General features: G+C 34.8%; 2 protein-coding genes across 3 annotated transcripts in view; one reads left to right on the top strand and one right to left on the bottom strand.

Moving 5' to 3' along the window:
- LOC118269653 (C3 and PZP-like alpha-2-macroglobulin domain-containing protein 8) overlaps positions 1–19698 on the bottom strand; it is a 242239-nt gene extending 222541 nt beyond the window's left edge. The window contains exon 1 of the mRNA XM_050706877.1: positions 19435–19698. The gene's annotated coding sequence lies outside the window, so the exon portion shown is untranslated. The remainder of the gene's footprint in view (positions 1–19434) is intronic.
- LOC118269655 (zinc transporter ZIP6-like) overlaps positions 1–21847 on the top strand; it is a 426889-nt gene that overhangs the window by 163277 nt on the left and 241765 nt on the right. The window lies entirely within an intron of this gene.

Raw genomic sequence — 21847 nt, forward strand, 5'->3', positions numbered from 1 at the left:
GAACAATAATGGAATGACTATTATAAACCATTTTACGAGCTTCATTATAAAACCTAAAAATAAAACATACATGCACTATTCATAATTCATTTTAAACATCCCAATGTCTTATCCTACTCACATAAACCATACTGTGTGTCCGTACCCTTATCACTTGAAAATAGCTCTGTTACTTCGGTGCTGTGCATCTGCACCATGCCTAATGTACCGTTATATCGGGCCTAATGTGGTTTCTACAAAACATTATACTTTATGCCAAGAATTGTAGAGTATTGGTGTCAATTCTGAAACATTGGTGTGCGCTGAGTTAAGGCAATAAAGTTAAGAGATTCCCAAATTATTATTCTGGGTCTAAATGATATGATGATGACGGTGACAGGGACAAAAGAAAAATTTGGTGTCAGCAACGCTTTTGAAATATTATGTCATCCATACATTGTGTCCTTTCATTTCCCGGAATACCTAATTAGTCCAATATGACTAAAAATTCAAACATTAAATGTTACCTATAATCCCATTATAATATCATGCGTATTAAACACTCATATCCAGCAACAACTACTTCGTCATTTCAAAATATTTAAAAGTACGAAATAAATAACTGAGCTTGACATTATAACAAACATGACATTATGATACAATCATACATCCATTTCTTAATGTACCGTGCTCCTCGTAATGTATTTCTGCAAAGCGCTTACTCTAAGCTCGCTTGATACCAGGAGAACTCCCGCCAAATGCATGCGAACAAGAATTTTTACTAGCACAGCCTTATGTGGCTCAACTTTAAAAGAATATTTTATTTTCAACGCTCATGTTGCTTTTCTTTGTAATCCGTCAAAGCAAATATTATGTATATAAAATTTTAAATTTTTCAACTTTTCATATGTTTTGCGTTTACGTTTATAGAGTAGAGCGTTTGTATTAGATTCTTGGAAAAGTAGATGTTAACAAATTGCCTTTGCTAGCCTTCAGTGGTAAATTGTTTAGTTTATGACAAATAACAATATGCTAGCTCTATAAAGAACAGAATGCAAAGTACTATGAACAAATATTTCTGTTGCTACGCCAATCTCGACCTTCGGTCACCATCTATCCCACATAGAATAGAAACAAACTTCCCTACATGCATGTATTGTGTCTCTTATTCCCAGTCATTAATATACATTTCATAGTTCATACCCAAATACATTTAAAATATCTCGGTCCATGAATTCGGTACCGACAACGGTCGGGCCTTTGAGAATTCTAGAGCTTTCTAACAATACTTGTTCCTTTGTTGAACTAGATTATAAGTCAGGTAATAAATCAAGTTATATCATAGTTTTGACCATGATTTTGTTCGCGGTACAAACATTTGAGTAGTTTTTGCATTATCACTAGATTTACTCTGTTCCTTTGTATGCTTAAATCTTTAAAACTACGCAACGGATTTCGATACGGTTTTTTGATGGATAGAGTGATTCAAGAGGAAGGTTTATATGTATAATACATGCATAATATTTCACCATTGCAATTTACACACATGCAAAGCTGGGGTGGGTCGCTAGTTAATTATAATAATTAGATGACTAAAGATAACTTTTCCTTTAATTTCGGTATAGTAAAATCCTTATCATTTTGTACAATTATTAATATAGCTCTCCTCATAATTTTAAAGTCCATCAAGAAATCCAATTATGCATTTTTCAACCTTATCATTTTTATATCAATAAAACACTTATTTCGTTGCAAAACCCTCTATTTCCTTACTTCCTTGCCAGTGATTGCCCACCCATCTTATGTTTGTGTAGATTTAGTTTTGTTTTCCTTGTGTTTAGATACTCGGATGAGCGCGTATGTGCTCACAAAAGGGTAAATAATATACTTACGTTTTATGTACATTCGTATGTAAATGATGAGTGAACACCTCTCTCGAGTTTGCAAACAAATGCCATCGCTTGGAACATCGCGGTGGAGGGTTGACGGATTTTTTTTAGAAACTGATAGGGTTTGTTTTTGAATGACGTAGAATTTGTGTGGTTGAATTAATATGTATTTGTACGTTTCTTATTTTAATGAGGAAGTATTAAACAACGCACATGTACTAAAAGACAAATAAATATTTGGTCGAGTGGACAAGTAATCTCGGGTTTGATTCCTGGGTCGTGCGAAGTATTGCTGGGTTTTTTAGGAATATATTACAGACTTATAACACAAATGGTGAAAAGTGGGTGTACATTGCATAGCGGCATTACGTGCCGTAATGTGCACCTCTTTCGCTGGTAAAAGGCGTGATGCATCAATTTCTTTATCTATTGACGTTTCAAAAGTACCTGTTTATGGTTTAGTTGAAATAAATGCTTTGACTTTGACTTTGACACGCTGTCTTCAATTTTATATCTACAAAAGTTCACAAAACCATCCCTACAGCAGACTTAGTACGTAATTCATTGAGATCCTAATGGAAATATGAATTATTCCGACGTTAGGACTAGTCTCGGCATATAATGGGATAGCTCAAGGCTTCAAACGCTTGGCAGCTTAAATAGTGTAGGTAATGTTTTATTTCGATGTCAATTATGATAATTAGGGTGTACATTGTATAGCGGCATTACGTGTCGTAATGAGCACCTCTGCCTACCCCTTTGGGGATAAAAGGCGTGACGTTGTTTTTTTATGATAATTAGACAGTCTCTTGTGGAAAAAGTTTGTGTGACGTCGAACAAAGATTACCAGTTGAGTAAAGTATAATAGGGAAGATGACTAATTTTTATTTTAATGTCCGTCTTGTAGATTGTTTTTTAAATATTAGACACGTATTTTTTATTTTCTTACGGAAACAAATACTTTTGAAGGTATATCGATTTGAAATATCGCGTGATGTCACTTTTAGGTACATTTTATACGTAGAAATGACGTATTTGCTCCCACTCCTAAACTTTGATTCGTTTTATCTAAGTATTGTTATCTTATATGACAAGATAAAAAATACGTGTTTAATATTTATCTAACTGACGGACTTTTTTTGTGTTGATAAGTCTGCGTTTGGCCACCAACCCGCTTACTGCCAGGACGGACTAAATACATCTATTCGTATACATAAGAAAACTTTGAATTTAAATATAAAACAAAAACAATAAAAATAATTCTAATTATACTAAATGTATCTACACACTTTAGCATCTAAAAGTAAACGAAAATTAATATTACAACAGTGTGAATTTCTACACAAAGGTCTATTTAATAGGACCTTGTCTCATTAAGGGTTAAATTCTAAATATTCACACGTTTAATACTGCTAAATTCAAAAGTCCATTAAGTGCTCTTTATATTTAAAGCAGTGTGTTCAACTTAATTTAGTAGTGTATTCAATGTATAGATACTGTGTACGTGTTTGGTGAGTAGATAGGTGTAAAATGTTAGAGAATAATATGGTTTTAAACTAAGTAATTTGTTTAGTATTAAATTGTCTGATCCGTTGGAAGAAATTATCGAAATCGTTTGAAATTTAAAAGGAATTCAACTTTTGGAAAGTATGTATTAAATGAATGTATAGGTGCTTATTATATACCACGCGTATTAAAAAAAAACGTTATCAAAATACAAGATTTATCTATGAAATAGACCATAATTTATATTGAAATAGAGTTCATATCAGTCTATCAAATTCAATGGACCTCACACGTTGTTAGCCTCGAAATAAACTTAGACATAGAAAGTATTTCTGTGCAAATTCAATTTTGTGGAAATTCGCGATAGATGTAAAATAACTTTTATGGCTAAAAGGGACTTGGGGTCTCGCTTTCTTCTGAAAACCGGACCCGAAATCGAATGGGAATTTTTGCCTTGCCCTTAGTTATGATAATGTCGCGGTAGGATTCCGTTGAATGAGCAAATAAATTTCAGAGTTACTGTAAGTATGAATACTTTTTCCAGTAGAGGTCGCCGGTCTATTGAACTGCGACCAATAGATTGTGATGGAATCAGAGTAGTTTGGGTGTGGCGTTTGTGATGAAAAAAATGCGATTTTCATTCTAGACTTTAAAGACGCTAGCATGTTAGTGCTTTATTGAACTTATTTACCAGTTTTAGTATACTTTCTATCTTATTCTTTTTATTTTTCTTTATATTTGTCTTTTGAAAATATCCTGACTGTTAACTAAGCTCATAGTAATAAATGGAATAAGAATTTTACTTTTCTAGTTTATTATAAGCAAGCCGAAGCTACGGGGGTGAGCGAGAGCCGTCTGCAACGATTAGCGCGCATGGGACCGCTGGAACCCCGCAGCACCGGAGCCGTGACAGAAACCATGCCTGCTGCATGTTGCATGCTTGCTTGCATGCTGCATGCTTGCTTGCATGCTTGCTTGAAAAAATAAATATATTAAAATACATACTACGTAAATAGATAAAACGAAAACGATATACACATCTTTCCTACAGAGTGTAGTCAAAAAGCTATTTAGTTGCCACTTATAATAAACATAAAAGGCTTAATCTTCCCTTTCAGTACATTTGTGGTGACAGTCCCACTTGACGGCCGGAGGTCGAAATTTCAATTTCCGTGAGGAAGAGATAAATTTTCTTGTCGTCTATTGACATTTCTTTTGCGTTGTGCAGACGTTCGCCACCCGCGATTGATTGCTCCACTGTTGGTAGTAAAATATATATTTCACGGTGAAAAACTTTGATATTTTGGCTACCGATACCTAATTTTATAAGGGAAGTTATTTGGAATTACATTATTTTTGTGAAAGCTTTTGGACTGGGCTCGTTTTGGTTGGTTTTAGAACTTCGTCCTTTAGAATCCGATGTGTATAAAACTATTTTGTTAGTCTGACAAAGACTGACAGAGATTCTGGTGACATTTGCTACATCCGTAGAAAATAACCTGGAAAAAACTAAACTAAAAACCCAAATTCTGCCAAAAATCAATACACCACGCGGATCAAATCATGTATCAGAGACATTGTAAAAAATCTTTTTAGATATACTATAGTACTGTGTATTTAGATATACATACTTAAAGAGTAACGATGGAGTTTCTTGCTTGTTTTTCTCCATTCGAAGCTACACTTTGGAACGAGCACCTCACTTCACTGACAGACATACTGACGGACAATTCAATTTGACATTTCAAAAGTGTCTAATCTAGGATAAATTGAAATAAATGCTTTGACTTTGACTTTGACGAACGTGGGCAACAGCCGTATAAAACACAAGTCACGACGAAGTTCAACGCATACGAACAAAAAGTTAATCTGTCGGCTGAAACGATTAAGTACGCCGACTCGTGTACTACGATTGAAAAATGACGGTACGCTCCGCGTTTCTCTAGTGATCGTTTGCATATTTAGACGACATTTGGGCTTATATCCGATTGTCGTCAATATGTCGTATCGTATTGTCTTATCCGTTCTATATTAGAATGATTTTCCGGGTTCGCGTACGTATAGTGAATTCTTGATTACGTAAGCTCTTGCTGGTCTAATAATTGCATATAACTATGTAGCTTCTGAAAGTGGCTTTGTCCGCGTTGTCGTGGGATAAAAAGTAGACTATGTCTTATTCCAGACTATAATTTACCTCTGTTGAAAATTTAATTCCGATCCTTCCAGCTGTTTTGTCGTGAAAGTATGACAAACAAACAGACATAGAAACTTTCGCATTTATGATATGAGTAGGATATCTTTTATACAACAGAAGAAGATTTAATAAATTTTGTGTGTGTACCTATGAAATGGCACATTCATCGTATTCCAATATGTACCTACTACGGTCTACATGACCATAAAAAAACTTGAAATGTAACTCTCGTACTTCATAAAACGAACAATAAATCATCAAACAATTCAATTTCGAAATCATCATTTTCGTCCGTTATTACCAAAATGGCGTCCATATATTTTTACCTAAAATACTCAATAAACAAAACACATTTAGCAAACAAGGGCGAACGAGTGAACGTACTCGGGTGGCCATTTATAATTCAATTGTACACTCACCGGATTATTTGGTAAAACAGAAACAAATCAATTATTCAGATCCCACCTGTACATGTACCTATTTTATAAAAGACCAATTTTAAAATTACGTTTTGCCGATTGCTCAGAATTGGAAAAAATGGTATTTTAGCCTGTTTATCGCAATATAATATAGAAGTCATGGTGGCCCGGAGGTTTAAGGCTCCTCTCATAAATGAGAGTGGTTTGAAACCTACCACTGTGCCTTTTTCTGAGTTATGCGTACTTGTCCAAAACAGGAATTCGCAAGGCTTCGTAATATTACGATAAGTTGGTCTAGTCAAATGACAGACAAGCATACAGTCGTCTTCAAGTCGCTTAAAATTTAAGTGTCAAATATTTTTTGGGATGTCGAGGTACCCAGAGAGAAATTCGTCCGAAAACCGAAAAAGAAGAATTTTTATACGCGTACAAAGACATGGGTAAACGGCAGTATAGGTACGTAGTGTACTAAAATAGTACAGAACCTTTCAATAGGATAAAAATAAACAACGAAACCCGACTAACCACGTCCCGCGAAAAATCGGAAAATAAACAATTGAAACCCTACTAACCACCTTCCGCGAAAAATCGACAATGTCCTTTTCGATTTTACCATACACGTAACCTAGTTTAAATATTGCAAAGGCTTTAGAAGAATCAACAAAAAAATATATAGAGCCTGGGTAGCAAAATGGCAGGAGTAATGCATTCAGCTAAACAAATTTGCTTTTCCATTTGGAAAGCTATGAGCGTTAGATGTCTCTGTCAAAAGGATGTACGTAAATTAGTTCGCTAGAGGAAAAAGCGAAATGGAAAATATGAAAATGTCAGACGCTATTAGGATTATCCCTATCTCGGTTTAGTGATGTTAGTTTAAAATTCCAAAAGGATCTTTTTTTCCTGTGTACGGAGAAATAATTGAATTTCTGATGTTCGGGAATAGACCAAGTCGATGTGGTTTCTTTTGCTTTTGTTATTAAAGTGTGCTCGTTAATGGTTTTCTGGAAGTAAGTGTTGTTTCTTTTATTTCAAAAGTAATGTTGTAAAGTTCTGTTTCATTTGGTGTAGGAGCTTAAAATATATTTCGCAAGACTTTGTCGCTTGAACCTTGAGAGTCTATTATAATATTTTTTTCGATTGTAAGATCATAATGATGGATTTGGATACATACATGTTTTCACGTTTCTAATTCATAAATTCATGGACCGTTATCACTTGAAAAAGGGACACAAAAACACAATTTTAAAGTTCAAATTCAAGTATTTGCCTTCCAAATATTATTCTTTTAAATCATTCGAGCCTTTTGATTAAGTTACCTACAGAAGTATCTACAACGTTGTACGAACCTTTTCTCATAATATTTACAGTACATAAGTAGGTCACGCTAGGCGCCGCTACTTTTGGAGCTTCGCATAAATTATGATATTCAAAATGTTATTTATTATTTCACTATGCAAATAGTACTATGCTATGCTCATTTTTTACCCGCAAATAATAAAAGAATGAAAAGTCCAGATGTCTAATTTACATCTATTTTAGTCACACCACTGTTCGCTTTCTTGGTGGAATAAGCATAATGGTTGGATTAAAATTGTCTCCTTCAAAATTATTCATAGAAATACGTTCTAAATTTTACCTGAGTTAATCCCCTTCGAATGTGTTTAATAAATATGGACAGGCGTGGAATGGGTTTGATTAAAAAGAAAGCCTCTCATGGATCCCTGTCCATTAGACCCCGAGTGAGGATTTTATGCGAGTATCTATACTATAGTAACACACATACATACATCAACAATTAAACACTCTTGTTTTTGTTGCAAAATAGCCACATGGAATCAAAATTGAGCTTATTAATGGCTACTAAAAATTGTCATTCTCATCGCTGCCGCACTTAGAAACATTTAATGGTTACTTAAACTATTCCTTAGCAACGATTTTGTATCGAAAAACAATTGCTAAGGATTGAGTTAGGTAATCATTAAATATCCCTAAATACGGTGGTATGAGAGCAAAATGAACATTTTATCAAAACAAATCCACCTATTAGATAGGGAAATGACCAATCTTAAGACGGATCGTTTAGCAAAAAGAAATGAATCTCCTTACACAACACTCCAGCTCATCCATCTCAATCAATTGTTACAATTTCCGCCAACAAATAACGAACACAGGCATTCTGATCTTATCGCTATATTATGGTACAAATTATACGAAATAATTCTGGCCCCATATTCTACTACCAATAGGGATGATGACGGGGTATGAAAATTAAAAAGTTATTTAGTTAGGTAATGAAAAAATATTAGACACGTATTTTTTATTTTTGTCATAATATAAGATAACAATACTTAGATAAAACGATTTAGTTTAGTAGTATAAATGTACGTAGAAATGACGCATTCGCGCGCCATGCGATATTTCAAATCGATATATCTTCGAAAATATTTGTTTCCGTAAGAAAATAAAAAATACGTATCTAATGTTTTAAAATAATCTACAAGACGGACATTAAAAGAAAACTTAGTCATCTACCCTATTGTCTTTTGGAGCGATACAAATATTAAGTAAAGTAACGTTCACTTTCTTACTCAGATATTGTTTCCAAACTTCCTAAATAGCTCTCTAAGCTAAAACAAAAGCATACCAAAAATACCCTCATCTTCTAAGTAAACATGCTAAACGATCCGAATTTTATATCGAAAAGCAGAAAAAAAGGAAACTGCGAATTGTTGGCACTGAGTTTTCAAAAACAAAGATATCGGAGGCCAATGGAAATTAGTTTCGGAACCTGTGCTGACTTGAGCCAAGAATGGTGGCTAAAGACAAACGAAAATAATAAATGGAAGAAGAAAATACTCGGTCGAAGTATTGAAGAAACGTCATTGGCAAATTCGTGGCGGGAATCCGAATAGGTTGAATAAGAAATTCGTCTTTTAAGGAAAATAAAGACGAGCTTCGCTTTTGTGATATTACTTATTTTTTTCCATTACTGTGGTTGCCTTTCAAATTGTTGGGTCTTGATTTGGTTTAGGAATAAAACACAGTTTATTGGGAATATTTTTAGTTATATTTGGCAAAATATAACTAAAAATAGTACAAAATATAACAAAAATAGTACTACAGTTTCCTAGTGTTAATGATATGCTCGGTTGAAACAAAGCTAATCAAAACTCAGATTCAGCTATAAATGCTTAAAAATATCAAAAATCAAATAATGAATTTAAGACCCAAATAGCTTTCACAAAGAGCTGAGGAAAACACATTTTCTAAATTGGATACAAACATAATTACCAGACAGAAGTAACGTATGCTCAATGGAATATCTTCAAAATTCCTATACTCCAATAAAGAGAGAAATAAATTACATGGTTCAGATAAAATTCGCGTATGACTGCACTTCTCTTCATGGTACGAATGGAAAATCGTATTAATTCGTATTAACGGGTACGTTACACACAAAAGCAAGGAAATGTTAATCAAGGCAAGCGGAAGGGTACTGTCCAGTTTAGTTTGATCCCAAAACACCACAGATTCAGTTTTGGATGAGCTAAATTCGGGACGTTGGAAAGGTCAGCTATAATTGGGCACTGTTGGGTCTGAAGGGACAATATTTTCGCATAAAGAATCCAATTAAGTCGCGACAGGTGGGTGGGCAATTTGTGTTTAACATAAGAACATATGCATTCGAGAGGAAAAGTTTTTATACTACACAAAATGATAATTGTTTTGGTACCTTCTGTTGGACACACATGTTCAGTTGGGTTAAGTATTATGAACAGGACAATGTGTTTCTTCTGATTTTACTTCTTCCAACTGTTTAATACAATTTTTTTTCAATTGACCATATTACGAAAGTGTTTTCTTTTCCTCTAATAATATCTTCTGATTTATTACGTTGCCGAATCCAAGACAGTCATTCATGACCCTGGGATGCGCCGGACTTCACTGTTCCGTTGTTTTCATGGTTGTATCTATTGTAGATCTTGGCTTACAGGAGTTGCAGCAGAAAGGAAAGCTGTGGCGGGCCAGTCCCATTAAAAAAAACACGAAAGTGTTTATCTTGTGAAATAACAGTACAATGCCAAACAATCGTAATATAAAACAACAAGAATTGTAAAAACAAATCCAGCATTAAATTTTCCATAAACGTAATGTCCACAAACAAAATCCCACTGAGCACGACATGAACTCAGACAAAGAATGCCACACGAAATTCTTTTAACACAAAAAGGGCTACAGCTCCAGCCATTTTTAAATCCAAATGAACTGGAGAAAAAACTTTCTTACAAAGGACGTACAAAGAAAATCACGAGGCTAATCAAGAATCTTTTCTAAAACATTTCGCTGAAGAAAAGCAATTTAGTGAGAGAAAAGGAAAATATTAATAATGGAACAATAAGCATAAGTATACCAATTGGCACGTAATGAGCTATTTGATTTTCTTTATGAATGCAATCGTTTAAGCCGTGGTGAGGCTCAATATTTGGTGATTTAATCAATAATGTTTTCATTCTAACAAAATACAGGAATTATCTGGAGTTTTGGGTATTTCTTGTTTTCAAAATTATATGTCTCGTTGAACAGAACGGACATGTTTAATTTTGAAAACTGACCTATTATTTTATCGATTTTCCTACTCATTTTTGCATGCGTTTTGGTTTGAGTAAAACATGAAAGTTTGTCTACCTAATATGAAATTTGATCTTCGTGATTTAGGTGATTCGCTCAATAAAATGATTATCTTGTATTGCAAGAATAACGTCGTGTGTAAACGTCCCTACAAGTTACATTTTTCCCTTCAAAAGTATGATTATGATATGATTTACTGATTTATCATGTAAGCCGATCTTTTGTTGGTAATCCAAATAAATCAATGATAATACCAAGAACAGACTCTGTACCTTAGTTTTCAACCTACAAAAGGAAAACACAGTCAGAACAGTCCGCTTGAACATTAGCTTCAAAACTATCTGTGTTCCTAGTTAATTCTCTACAAAGAAATTCCTATCTTGAACTCCAGTTTCCTTTGTCTTTTACTTAAACTTCTTCCTCAAATTCTTTAAAGCAGTTCTCAACCGTATTCTGACTACAAATTATTGTAATTGTCCTAACTATTTGTTCGTCGTTCCTAAATCTACCTAATCCGCTTTATTACATTATCCAATGCTTTACAACTGTACAACTGCTATTCATTCAATAGATGTACGTATTGTACATACTAGACAATTAGTCGGTCTTTGGTCTCCAAAAACAATAGGAGCTCCCGAAACCTCTGATCCTCCCAAATTCGAGGGTTATGTTACAGAGTAGAATAATACCGTACAAACGAACGCTCAGATTAAGGGTGTGCCAATGAATGCGAACTAATTGTTGTCTTTCGCTTTATTCTGCTTTCCTGATGTAGGTGTTTAATATTTAGTAACATTTGGTATAATGGTGATGACATTTTTTTTTACTTTCTGCTTTTATTAACTTGTACTTACCTAATCCCTATACAAAAGTGTGAAAAATCATTTTACCGCTTTAAAGAACTACGAAAAAATTATTACCTTTAGTTATTTTATTTTGATTAGGATGGTTAAACACTGAATATTATATTACTGCATAAACTGAAAAGCCAATAACAAAAGATCGTTTAAGTGACCAATGGGGCAGTTTATAATAAATATTTTTTAAATTGTTTGTAATCCACCGGTCACTGCAACAAATCTGTGCAACTGTGTAGCCAAAAGCTTACTTTACAAATCCACCTACAAAATCTACTGAGAGATTAGACCAATACATTGACATGGTATCGTGTACATAAAACACAATAGGTTGTATGGATAGCTTGGTCTACTAAAACGAACTTGACAAATTGGTTACTGTAGCTTCCTATAAATCGTTCAAACGTCAACGGTGGCGCGATCGCCGACCACTTTGGCACAAAAACCGATTTCCCGCGGACTTCGACTAAAGAAAGTATATCGTAACGTAATACGTGTGGACCAAACGATGCGATAGGATGAGCGATGAAGATGTAGTATTAAAAATTTATCATTTATTGGTTGACTACAAGCGTATCGTACGCATTCCACGCATCGTACGCATCCGTGACGTCATCAGTACGCATCACATGTAGGCATTGCTGATGATGCGGTCCGTACGATGCGGATCAGTGGACACAGTTGTATGAGTTTCTATACAAGACAAACTAAAATCCGTTGCGTTCGATGAGTGCGGTGCGTGTGCGTACCTTAAAGCGATCTTTTGTTATGGGCTTTTTCAGTTAATTGAGTCTAGTAATAAGTATTCAGTGTTTAACCATCCAAATCTAAATAAAATAAAGTAACTCGTTGTAATATTGTTGTCATAATTCTGTAAAGCGGTAAAAAAATGTAATGTTACACTTTTGGATCTATAGGGAGATGAGGTAAAAAACAGAACATAACAAAAAAGTCATCACTTTATACCTAATATTATTAAATATTAAATTTATTATTTATTTATTTATTTATATCTTCATCACAAATACAGTGAATGGCGGACTTAATGCCTTAAGGCATTCTCTAACAGTTAACCATAGGGTAGTGCAGAGAAATGAAGCGGATCGATGCGAAGCCAAAACACAGGCACAAAAGAATAAATATAAGAATACAATACAATATATAGTACATATATATATATATATATATAAATATATAATACACACAATACATACAATACATGTAATACACATTACATACATATACATACATTTCTACTTCAGACTACCTAATCATGAGTACTCTGCGACCAAAAACTAGTAGAACTTTTCCCAACGTACTTACGTGTGTAAACCGCTATTTTTAGTTAAAAAATATTTTTTTAACAAACTACAGACATTAAGCCACCAATAAACCAATGACAAAAACGAATTTTATTTAAAGATCCCAGACCGAAACAGTATCGTAAGCAAAAAACAAACATAGTTTAAAACTAAAGCCTTGGTCCATTTAATCCCAATACACCTCTTAAGCTATACAATGACACCACTTTCTGTACACTACAGCACTTTAAAAGAAACGACTTTAACATCCTAACAAAAATGTTGTTTATCTTTTAACTACGCTATTGTAACATTTAACTACTTTATTCACAGAGTTTGGCTGTATAAAATTGCATTGTTAGTTACTTGTTGTAAGCTACCTAAATGTCGTGGTGGCTCGAAGGTTTAAGACGCGCTTATCATACATGAGAGTGAGGGTTCAAAACCCACCAACGGTAATTACCAATGTAACGTTTTCCAAATTATATGTACTTTCTAATATTATTTAGACACCACTTACAAACGGTGAAGGAAAAACACCGTGAGGAAACCACATACAATTTCTCATTATAAGTTTGAAATTGCCAACCCGCATTGAGCAAGCGTGGCGATTAATATTTATCTGTATATGGCATAAATTAGATATGTGACTTGGTATGTCTCATTAAACGATTTCGTAAATAAAAGGGAACAGTAGGCATTTATAGTAAAACTTAAACGCCTATTCACATGTACTTAGGTTTTAAAGATGAAATTATAATGTAAAAATGTTCTATACACTCACATTTTGAACACAGCGCGCAGTTTGCAATCCAAACTTGAACATTTGGTACATGAATTTCTGATTGCGAGCCCCGTTTGAAACGTGTACTTTTCTGAACATTAACTGGGGCATAACACACGTCCGATAACTAGACTAGTTAGTAAATTCTTCCAATTTTACAATACATAAATATTAGACAATATTTTATTTAGATTCTGAATACCAAAAGCGTCATGATTTTTTAAAATAATTAAAGAAAGATATATTAAATATTTTATTTTTAATCACATGGATTGATCGAGAAAAGTTATAACTTAACTAAAATTCACGACTTACTCACGTAAATTAATGGAAAAAGCTCTACTAGTTTCGAGTCACAGAGGGACTCTCCATCATGTGAATGCGATTTTTAGTTAATTTAGTCTCTCGATAGTTATATAAAAAAAAGTTATAACAATAATATTTTTTACAAACAACAAAAATGTCAAAAATGTATCATAACAAGCAAGTGGGTCATCAAGTAACTGGTGCACGTCTAAACGCAGCTCTGAGTCAGTGACACTTGAAACGAAACGGTGTCGCCTTCGCACTAACTTCCAACGTTTGTTACATCCTGCCTCAAAATAGCTGCGGAGATTTTAAACTTTGATTTGTTTTCGGTACCCAGACACATATATACAATAGATTTTTTCTAGTTGGTTTAATTTCTGTAATGAAAAATGGCTTAAGGTATAATATAGCATTTTTTTATACATTGTAATAATACTTGCACATAAAAATCTAAAACTTAAATTAATTAGATATATGCTTTTATGTTTTTAAAACCATCCAATGACTGATGAATTCTTCACGCGGTTAGGCGGGATGGAAAGTCAGACTCTTTCAGACTAAAAAGCACCCCGTTCCTACTCCTGCTTCAAGCCTTTGTATTTTTTTTTTTTTTTTTGTATAATTTATGTAAGATAACTGAAGGTTATAGCGCTTCACTATATGCACGTGGATTCCCGCTCAAATTACACCCTGCTTGCATCTGAAAAGAAAACTTCTAACGTATCGCGCAGCTCCTAAGTTTTCAATATAGGAAAACTTTTTCAATTGTACACAAATATTGTTCAATCTATTCATCTTTTTAACTAAAGATGCTTTGCATACAAAGGAAGCTATGTAGTTTATTATACTATCAAACATTTATTATTATCACTTTAGTTTTTAAAGTCTCACAATGTAGCATCGAGTTTTAACTAGTTATGTTGTTAGTTAATTAGAAACAACGGTTTACTCATTCATGTAATGATTCTGAGAACAGCTCTGCTAGTTTTGCGCAGATATGGCGATGTCGCGCAGCCTACTGTCGCCGCGTCTGCGCACGCTGGTCATGATGATGAGTCCCTCTGTGACTCGAAACTAGTAGAGCTTTTCTCAGAATATTTACGTTAGTAAGCCGTTGTTTATATTTAATTTGGTATGCTGTTCTGTGAGGGTAAGCCTATTACACCACATTTAGCAAATAAATGAATATGAATATTTAATAATATTCTAAACTTGTTATTATTGAGAATTCTTGGGAATTGATGTAATCCATAAGAAAAATGATCACCTTTCCAAAGAAGCAATCTTAATTCATTTTAGTATTAAAAAACTATTCTATAAAATTACAACAATGACCAAAAGTTTTGGTACTTTGTGTGTTACAAAGCGCTGAAACATGTCGCGTTATTGTCACTTAAGTAACTCAGTGGTCTCCAAACTATTTAAAGACTGTCCTATTAGGGAACATCAACGAGGAAAATATGCGCCTACCTACTTCGTGCCCACCCATAATTACTCCCAACTTATCCGTCAGACATTCCTTACATTCGTTTCGCGTGTAATAGTGGTCTCCACCCTAATTCTCACACACCCATCTTATTCCAATCGATATAAGGTTCACTTTCGCTCACATTATCCGTTTCGATAATTTTGCAACGGTTTAAATCCGCTTTTCTCCAAATGTCTGTGTTCAGACCGCTATCCTATTCTTTTCCATCCTCTTTTATGTTATCCTAAAAGAAAATTAATTAAGTGCTATTGTTCTCTTTGAGTGCCGTTTTGTAGGCATCTGGTGAGTGTTATTGTTACAGTCTCTCGGTATTATAGTACGTTCATGCTAACTCATTATTTGGAAATGGTGTATTTTAATTGGAGTCGTTATTAGAAGAAAAAATCAAGGGTTTTTTTTTATACCACGACTGTGGCAAGAAAGCACACAGCCCACCTGATGGTAAGTAGTTACCGTGGCCTATGAACGCTTGCAACACTTGGGGCATTACATGCGCTTTGCCGACACTTAAGAAACCTATTTACTCTCTTCTTGAAGTACCCCATATTGTAGCCTACTGGGAAAACCTCTGTAACCGCTCATTCAACAATCGGAGGGTTCGTGAGACAAACTTCCTCTAAAACCGAACTGTACGGGATCATATAGGCTCCAGTGTTTTGAGCGTGAAGCCTCCCTTTCAAGCGTGCGATAATAGAAGATGGCTGTGGGCATCATAGCAAGCAATTCCGCGGAACTCAACCCAGTATACAAGCGTTTCAAAACCTTCGCTTTTTCCCAAGAAGATCTGGGTAAAGATGTGAACGTTTAATAAGAGTTTCGATACCTAGGAATGAAATGGCAATAAGACAGAAACACTATTTAAACTTAACACACAATGAAAACAAAACTGCACCAACATAGAACGTAAAAAAATCAACACCAAGCATGAATATAAGCCTGTGGATCAACTATAAAACTGGTAGTGGCCGGCCCAAGGGGCCTTTATTAATATGGTGGCCCTCGTCAGAAACGACAGCGAATGACAAGGGTACATTGATTCGTGTCTCAATGCGGGACTTTTTTACTGTGCTCGGTTTTCCGAACATACAAAGAATACGTCAATTGATTTATTTAGGTATATCATTTGTGTTTGTAATGTAGCTTGCTGAAGTTTTCAAATGGCGGGGTTGGAGAAAAAAGTATGTATTTTTTTTATTGTTTATTCGATACCGAAAACCGAGTTATAATAATTGTTCTTACTAATTACCTATTAATGCCCCTATAGCATCTGACTGGGCACCAACTTAGACCAGCTTGGTGAGACTGAGTTTTCCTCGAGAAGAATGAACCCCATTTTTGAATCTTAGGTCTACCTAAGGTATCCGGAGCTGCGGACAACGTAAAAGGTTACCGGGGCTCCGGTAGGCTCAAAGCAGGAGTAGGAACGGGGTTGTTATTAGACAGTAAGAGTCAGACACTCCTCCCGCCTCACCCAAGGCGTGAGAAGCCATTGGATGATTTTCCCCCTCAAAAAAAAGGTCTACCTAAGGTTCACTATCTTATTTGAACATAAAAAATGCCCCAATACGTTATCCATATTGTTGAGGTTCGTTAGCTGAAATCTGTGGAGTTCTCGTATAAAGAGGATTCTACGTTTCATGTTATTGCACAAAGCGCAAAGCTGTGCCTAGTGCATGCCCCGCACCAAAGCACATACTGACAAAATGTAGGTGTACATTCAATAATAATGTCCACCAATGCTTACGTATTTGCAGAATGAGATCTTTAATGTTACCAACGTCCAAATAGGTAGGAGGAATCCAAATAGCTTCTCGTACCAAAGGACCACGAAAATACTCCTCAGAGTCTTTGTTAGAAATCTGTAGCATTCACGACAAAGTAACGCAGTAGATATCCGCATTCCGCATACAATACGTACGTACAGTTCAAGTATCCTGTTAGGTAGCCTAGGATGTCTCTAGGATTCTTATGTTAAAATCTTTGCCTTGGTACTTTGAATCTAGTACTACTAGGTACGTAAAAGTCTGTTATGAAGGCCTATTTATAGATTATTGATAGACGTGTTACTACGTCTTGTAAAGATAAAGATAGAAACAATTGGATACAAAATTCCCGGGTCGGGCGAAGTATTGCTGGCCTTTTTTCGGTTATTTAATAAATCTCAGAAATAGCACAGAGTCTAGAATTGTGACCAATTGCCTAACTTTTAAGGTAATCATCGTAAATATTAACTTCTATAATACAAGAAAACAGAATTCATTTGAGATGAATTTGGTAGAAGTGAGTTCGGTTGTAGTGTGTCTAAAAATGTGCAGTTAAATGTGATAAACATTTGCATTAAATGTAAACGTTACGAATAGCGACATAAATGTGTCTCATCATCACATTTTCATTTTATGTACCTCTATTATTACCCCCAATTACATGGGATCTATAACACAAATTGTGAAAAGTGGGTGTACATTGTACAGTGGCATTACGAGTCGTAATGTGCACGTCTGCCTACCACTTCGGGGCTAAAGGTGTGACGATAAAAACAATATCATGCACCTCTACAAATGCTTTGCATTACTTCAAAACGCAAACAGTAGTGGCGTGCAAAATGCTCAAACAACAAATACTTTTTTCGAAATTAGTAAATTAGTCTTTGTCTAAGCAAATAATCTGACCCTGTTTCAAGGCCAGACAAATCTTAAGCTAAGGTCTCCTTAGTATAAGATTATTGGGTTGAACAAAAAGCTGAGTTTTACATGTTTTTCATTACAACTTAGGGCAGATAAGAATAGTTTTATACCATGATTAATGTTGCTATAATTCTATGTCTTCACATCTTTTCTTCAGACATCTTTTATTGATTATATTTATTTTATTTTTAGCCGTGATTGTCTCACTGCAGAGTAAAAGCTTGGCTACATCTTTTATTTATTTAAATACTAGGTGACCTAGTAAATTTCGTACCGTTTCAAACATGTTTTTTCTCACCTTTTAAACCTTCCCTGGATTTCCACAAATAATTCAAGACCAAAATTTGCCAAAACGGTCCAGCCGTTCTCGAGTTTTGGAAAGACTAACGAACAGCAATTGTTTTTCATATTTTCATATAATATACTTATAGAGATAAATAATAAAAGTTACTTGTTCAATCTTTCAATTTCAATTACACTGTCCATATTCAGCAACCGCTCACGTTTCCACTAGACCTACGTGGATTTTGTTGCTCTAACTAAAATTTCTTTAACACATTGAACGCCGTGGTGGTCACCGATGACCGACGTTAGCGGAGGATTTGCCTTCAACAGTTTTCTATTGACAGTCAAAGACTTAACTGTATGATACTGAATATAAGAGATGAGAATTTCAATTGCAATTTGCAAGTAGGACTAAATTCAATGTTTGGTTCAGATAAAATTAATGAGATTTTGATTATTTTCCAAATTCTTGGCGATAGATACCTGCAGTTATCCTGGGTACCCTAGTACGATTTAGCCAGTAAATAAATGTTATTTTCTTTATCTACTAGATGTGAGATTACCTAGAGTAGAATACAGACATTCTGATTAAAAAAAATAGCCTATGTTACCCCTTACACATACGTATATCAACTCTCTGCTAATAAAAGTTCCATAAAATCTGTCCAGCCATTTCAGAGATTATCCAGAATAAACAGACAGACAAAACAATTTAAATTATTATTAGGTATTATTTTGATTTATATATCCTACGTATATTACGAAAGCGGTTATTTCAATATTACATACAGTCACTCCAATTTTATTTATCAGTCTAGATCAAGATGTATTATGAAATTACCTACATATCTAACAGGCAAGAAATGAGCTTTAATCAGCTCATGCTTAACAACAACCAAGTAACTGAAGATATATCTAAATAATTATATCATTGCAAGCTACAATATAATAATATGAAAAAAAGAAAGAAATTCAGTTCTCAATAATAGCTGGTACTGACGGATTATAGTGAAAAATTAAATAAGAAAATGTCATTCTCATAGCCCATACAAACTAAAAATACGAAATTATTGTCATACCCGTATTTTCAATATCACTCCAGTGCTTACCTTATGTTCAAATCCACGTGCAAACACCTCAGATAGCCAATGAACACACACTAAACAAACACTTGAAAGTTAAAGTTAACATACAATTTCTGACGAAATGTAGTGAAAGTTTCACATTAATCAACGCAAATAGCACACAATATATGATTTAAATTGTAATATTCAAGATGATAAACGAAATTCGGGGTGTGACAATCGTGTCAAGGTCCCCGTTTTTGTTGCTACGGCGTAGACGTCCGCTCCGTAGCGGGTGCCCCGTACGACAGTCTCACGTTGCTACGAGCTACGAGGGGAGATTCGTAGCCAATCGAAGTGAAGCTGCGCAAAATGGGAGTGTGCTCAACTTAGATTTTTGAGATATTTTACATCGCGCCGAATTAAGCGTTCTAGGTTACTTGTTTAATTTATTTATTGTGTTTATTATGTATAGTAGTATCTCATCTCCGAAATTGAAAATTGTGTATTTATATTAGTTGTTATGTTTTTTGGTTCACTCACGTAACTGTTTTATCAGGAACTGGATTAGTATTTCTCACGAAAGTTATAATAACTACAGTTTTTATTAATTAAAATTTTATGTACATTTGTACATGTCAGATCATATATATTTATTAATTGATGTAAACCTGTTTAGATCTAGAAAAAATGTGTAAAGAATAATTATGAGATAATAATAAAATGAGTTTTGTGGACTGGAAAAAGCGTGTTTTCTTTTTCTTATTTTTTTTATGTCCACGTGGTTTTTTTCCTTTGAAATCGCTTTCTGCGAACCAAGGCCTCTGGTTTCACTCTCTCTGTAAAAGTGAATTCTATGAACAGAGTTTTCTATGAACAGCATTTTCTATGGACCGAGATATCTACGAAAAATATTTTCCACCAATAAAGTTTTCAGCGAAACTTGCTTTCTCAAAATAGACATTTCTGACAACCGTGCTTTGTGCATCTATTAGTGGGGTACAAACGTAATTCTACTTTCACGCGAATCGACGTACGCTCTGATATGGTTCTGGTCGGGCGGTGAGTTACCCTTGCTCGCCGTCACCCTTGCTGACCGTCACTCTTGCCCGCCGTCACCCTTGCTCGCCATCTCACGGTGGCGGAGATTGTTTCGCAATACCCAACACCCACGTTTGCAGGTGCTTTTCGTTCCATATCATGACCGTATTTTTTATGGGACAAGCCCACCACAACCTCTCATACCGCTGCAACTCCTGTAAGCCAGGATCTACAGTGGATACAACTATGAAAACACCGGAACATTGAAGTCCGGCGCGTACCATGACCTGAATGACATGGCATGACATGATCGCGGCACCAACCATATCCATGAGGACACGGCGATGTTCAGGCATGGCAGATTACACGTACGCTTGCTTCAATATATGATGGCGGTGTACCCTGCAAAAGCGTCCATATGTTATCATAATGTGATAACGCCCGGACGTTTTTCGCGCTGAATCAGAAACAGATACCCCTTAAACTTCTGTGTCCGATATGCACCTGCCAGGTAGCCGTAGCGTCTCTTGAGCAGTGGCATAAAGAGGGAACTAATCGATTTTTTTAAATTGGTCCAATAGTTTTGTGCGAAACCATTATAAACATATATAATGTGTACATACAATAGAAAACGTCTACTATTTCAAAATGCACATTGAAACTGTATTCTGCTTAAGATAAGATCTGATAAGACAATTAATTAATCCTATAATTCAAGTGAAATCAATTTTCTTAGACATTGCATTTCAAGCGAATTATCAATCAAAATTGCCATTTGTGGACGTGACGTCTTTTAAATACGTGCATATGAATAGCGCAGTTGAGTGTTTATTTCTTTTTGTAATGTTTAGCTTAGGTATGTTGTATATCAATACATATTTTTCTTACTTTACCCTGACACATTGTGTCTAGCGTGGATCACCGTTTTGGGATACCAAGGGTTAAAAAACGTCTACCAGTCAAACCTTTGGGTGAAATTGGGAGAATCTATAATATACATATATTACTTACACATATTATACAAGGTGTAACAAAAAGGGGTTATGCACGATTTCTAGATAAAATAACAAACGAGTTATGAATTTTTCCAATTCATAAAATTCCAGAAACCGAACAGCAAATTAGGTAGATACTGGTACTAGGCGATCAGATTTACAGAAGAAATGTTTCGTAATATTTGCGGGTGACCCCTGTAGTGTTGGGGCACGTTTGTATGATTTAAAATCAAGAACCATACGTCACCACGTATTTGGTACACATTTTTTAAAACGTATTTGGAGCTGAAACTTTGTTTAGAGATCCTATTCAACCTGTATTCTTCAGTGCTTCTTGATGTATATGGGCATTTTGTTATACGCTGTATACATACTATATGTAGTCATGATCAATCTTATTATCTTATGATGGTAAGATGTCA

The sequence above is a fragment of the Spodoptera frugiperda genome, chromosome 30, assembly GCF_023101765.2.
Source record: "Spodoptera frugiperda isolate SF20-4 chromosome 30, AGI-APGP_CSIRO_Sfru_2.0, whole genome shotgun sequence".
In the NCBI taxonomy this organism is placed as follows: Eukaryota; Metazoa; Arthropoda; class Insecta; order Lepidoptera; family Noctuidae; genus Spodoptera; species Spodoptera frugiperda.